The sequence below is a fragment of the Branchiostoma belcheri genome, unplaced genomic scaffold, assembly GCF_001625305.1.
Source record: "Branchiostoma belcheri isolate BF01 breed outbred unplaced genomic scaffold, Haploidv18h27 scaffold834, whole genome shotgun sequence".
NCBI classification, from domain to species: domain Eukaryota; kingdom Metazoa; phylum Chordata; class Leptocardii; order Amphioxiformes; family Branchiostomatidae; genus Branchiostoma; species Branchiostoma belcheri.
In genome coordinates, this window is record NW_017804503.1 from 6214 (window position 1) to 10854 (window position 4641).

General features: G+C 45.3%; 1 pseudogene; it reads right to left on the bottom strand.

Moving 5' to 3' along the window:
• Positions 1-3050: 3050 nt before the first annotated feature.
• On the bottom strand, positions 3051-4245 carry LOC109486874 (annotated as a pseudogene).
• Between the last annotated feature and the right edge of the window lie 396 nt (positions 4246-4641).

A 4641-nucleotide genomic window follows, 5' to 3' on the forward strand; every position in this document is an offset into this window, starting at 1 on the left:
CCGCAAATCTCGGACTGTTGGGGCTTCGGTGTCACTTGCCTCGGACCAGAAAGACCCAGGATAAAAACTGAGGTCTGAAAACGTAGTGATTGGATAATGCAATCCAATCTTACGGTATGAAAGGCTTTTTTGTAATCGGCAATAAAAATAAGTCCTGGTTTCTTATCTTTTTAATAATATTCAATCAAATCTAGTATTCTCCTAACATTTTCCCGAATAAATCTACCCCGAATAAAACCTGTTTGATCTTTGTCAATAATTTTTGAAATGATTGATCTTTACCCTGAGGGCAAGACATTTAGAAAGTATTTTAGTATCACAACATAATAAAGTTGACGGTCTCTAATTATCTAAAAAGGTTTGGTTCTGGCTCCTCTCCTTTATGTCGTGATTGATTAGATTGTGCATACTGACACCTTTAGGGATCCCAAACAGTAGCTGTATATTCTAACGTAGGTCTTAGATGTGTAGTACCTGTGTTGAGCATCTGTTCACTATTCCATGCTCTTGTCTTGTCAGCGATAAGTGCGTCACGGACTAGTGAATTGTCAGAAAGAAATGTGTACGGCTAAAGGAAATAACCTACTGATGTACAAAACCTTTTATGATCAATCAATCAATAAAAATTGGTTGTTTAAAAAACACGTTGCAGCCAAAGGCTGAATTATGCCTTTTGTACATTTCACAATTAAAAAGCGTTAACAGTATAATGAATGAATGAAGACCTTTATTGTACACACATACCCGCTGGATTGACGACAGGTCACAACAAAATAATATAACACAGATAACGTTACATATATACATTGTCAACTAATGCACAGTATATTGTGACCAGGTCTGAGAGTGGGAGACCAATGTTTTAGTCTGCGGACACTTTCTTCTGAAGGGTTTCGCCATTATACACCCAAACCTTGCCCAGTGGTACAGGGACGTCTTGTTCCGGACATCTCTGCCATTTGCTGCGAGGTACTGGTGTTCTTAATGTGGATCGGTATTGATGCCTTTGTGGGCCACCGGGATGGAACGGTGGGCCTGCTGATGGGGAATCGTGGAAGATCAAGTCCTCTATTTTTACGTGCCAGTGGGTGCCGTAGCCTTGAAGCAGATACTTCAGTGTGCCTGGGCTTCTCGTGGGCATTTCGTCATCAGCTCCACTGATATTCTTGTCGTCTCTTGAAAAAGGAGTTTCGCTGACTGAGATATCCTGTTGTGAAAGGCTTGGTTTTGACTCGCTCCTGGCGTCTTCTGGAAGTTGCACCGGATAAAAGTGTTGGAGATTATTTGACCAGGGGTCCCATAGCTGGCATATGACTAGGTTATACGCTTGAATGTAGCGAATTGGTGCTCTTCATTTTCAGCTTTAATAGCTCTGATGGCATTGATTCTGTATATGACAGTTGTGTAATCTATCAAGAAGTGGACGTTTAGCCCTTATAGCTTTCTGTGTGGCATGATTTATGACTTTACAGGATGGCATTTGCGTTATCATGACACCACGAGGTGATAATGGCAAATGATATTTGACATACGGTAGATGTTGACCATGTTGCGGTCATCGGCGGTTAACTAACAGTCTTTGCAACTCTGAAAGATTGTAGAGCAACTGCATAACTTCTTCAATTGCCATTCCTTGTTTTTCTTAGACTAGCTCTTTTATCAGAACAAGGATGAGAAGTCTGAGGATGATTCATTCACCCTCCTTCGGTGACGTGGGCTGCCTTACTGTGCTCCTTCGTCAACTCATCATTGGCAAACAGAGTTTGCAAACCTGACGCAAAGCTGGAAGAATGATGTCTAGCATCCACCTCCCTGGCACATGCGATGACTTCAAGCGATTCTACACAGAAGGTGCACAGACACCTGCTCGTCGGAATCCTCCTCTGCAAGTCTGTTTATATCTCTCCTCACAATCTCTCTACCACAGTCACAAACCCGGGTGTCCCCACCTCGCCGGGGATTGAAGTGTGACCTGAAGTGAGAAGATTTTTAAAAACGCCCAGTCTAGATAGGGGTAATACGTAATCAATCCGCACCGGACGGGGACAAGTCTACCTAGATGGGGAAAGGGTATGGGAGGGAAACGACTAGAAATGATGATCTAGGGGATACAACGTCCAAAACCTCGTCAAAAATGCTCTGAAAATTTATCTTTTAAAAGGAAAGAAATACTTGTCACTTACATCAAAGGCGTTTTAGGTGAACCTGGTCAAAGTTACCCGCGCCTATGATGGTAGGTCCTCTCTCCGGATTGGCCAGTTCGGTGGGGAGGAACTTTGGCAGCTTCGGCAAATGAGGCTGCAAGGCCAAAATGTTCCTGAGGAGAGCGACTCTCTCCGCCAACATGACGTTCACTCGACAGCCGTCCAACTCTTTCTCCTATTCGGCCAGCTTTGCCTTCAGCTGTGTGAGTTCGGCCTGGTGCTCCTTATCCGCCAACAGAGGCTGCTGATTCAAGACCTCGGCTTGCGCTCTTTTTTTAGTGCCTTCTCTCTCTCTGCTTCTTGACGTTCGCCGTCGGCATCCTTCAGCTTTACGATATGTTTTAACAAGGTGGTTTCAGGGGGAAATGGTTCCACAGAGGACCTGTTTGTTCGGTTTAAACCGTCTTTTTTGTAATTCCACTCAAAGGGAATTCTCTGAGAGTGTTTAGTTTAAGGATTTGGGTTCAAGAGTGTTGTCGGATTCCACTTGGGGATCCGACTCATGTACAGTTTTGGGCAAGGTTTCATTCTGAGACGCTGTTACTGAGCGTAACTGACCGAACTGGATTTACCAGTGCTGGGGAGGAATTCAGCACCGGAAAACCAGTGCAGAATAATCTTCAGCTCTGGGAAACCAGTGCCGGCGTCCCGTCAGCACTAGAACGCTCTTCAAACCAGTAAAAATAACTACGATTATACCATATAAGCTCCAGTGTAGGTGATATCAACCAAGTACAAGAGATAATGAACAACTTTATTTTTGACCATGAAAGATGATTGTGATAGATATAGCCCCTTTGGGAGTGATTTGGGTGGCCCTATAAAGGACCGGGGTACATGTGGTATTCAGCTGGCCTCTTCGTCGTTGTTGTTTGTGTTAAAGAGGCGACGCTGAATCTCGAGGAGGAGGAGGTCGCCCAAAGTAGCCAGCGGGTCCCGTGGTGACTCATAGCCGTCTATATGTGGCCGGCTATCTCCCGAAGAACGTCGTCTTGTCGTACTTGCCATGTCGCCGCCCCTCTCTTGGACAGCTTTCTGATGAGTTCGTGGACAACAGGACGAAGTTCATGCCACAGTATGATGGATGCGTCGATCCGCTCATTCTGCGCGGCCCTGTTAACAGCCCTCTCCTCGACCGCGGTGGCCTCTTGGCGCATACGTCTCCTGTATTCAGCCTCTGTGTCCTCCGGTCGCCTCGTCCGATGTATGTTGAGGCGACCGCCGGGAAGCTTCCCCTGTCTTGCCACAGAGCGGCACGACTGGTACGTTTGACTATGCTCCCTCCAGAGGCGTTCTGCCTCCTTGTAGGTAGCCTGTAGTGCCCCGTACCCACCTTCGACCTTGGGCTTCAGGTTGTCTCGGAAGACCGCTCCCCAGTCTTTCTGTGACTCGTAGGCGAACACCAGCTTGGTGCCACGTACTCGGACGCTCTTGGTGACGTACCGGCGATGCACCTCTTGTCACCTGGACACGGGGCCTGACGTGGTCGGGAAGACGACTCAGCTGATCGTCATCGATGTCCTTGAAGAAGTTGCTCTTGGACCGCTGAACCAGGATTCGGACATAGTCATGCAGTGAGTCCTCATTCCTCCTAGGGGGAAAGAGACTGCCACGATGGTCAGATTTGGGCCCAAAAGTCCCACTCCGCTACTATGGAGATCGAATCCCCCGAACCCGCGAATCTTGTTCGATATGACGTCATTCGAATAGAGCGGGCGTTCGATCTGGGGTTACCCGCGGTCATTTACAGTAAAGCCGCTACAACCGGCTACTTCAAGCCCTTTTTTACTTGGGAACCACGGAACAGGAAAAATCCACCTTTCCACAAATATGAACCGTTTTCAAAACATTAAATCTATGCCATGATTTTATTGTGGATATGTAACATGTAACGAAGCTACTGCCGTCATCGTGGGTGACCTTGAAGGTCAGAATTCTTGTTGACGCTGTAATAAAATCCAGGTCCCCGTATCCAAGTGGCACAGCATGCGTGCAAACATGGTATTTTAACCATTCCCAAAAATCGCTCAAATTACCTCATTGAGGGCTTGTTTGAAAGAGGAACGTTTCCACAGGTTTCTGTCTTAGGGATTTTTTAAATATGGCCGCGATTATGAATTATCGGTATTTAAAGTTAAAACACTGCGTTTTTAGCTCTTCTTTTGACTGTAAGTCAAGTTTTAGTTAAAAAATAAAAAAATCCTAAGACAGAAAGTTTAAATTTACTGTAATATTTCTAAAAATCCAAAAATCTAACCTTATTTTCAATTTTCGGGGACCCTTAAAATCAGTTGTTTGGTTCTCGTGAACCCTTTTTGAAATCCGAAATTGATCTCATTTGGAAGCAAATGTACACAAAGTGGAGCAAAGGCAGTGCAAGAATAACATTTGAGGTAAACAAAATCACTTATTACATTTTATTTTGACGTAGTTATTT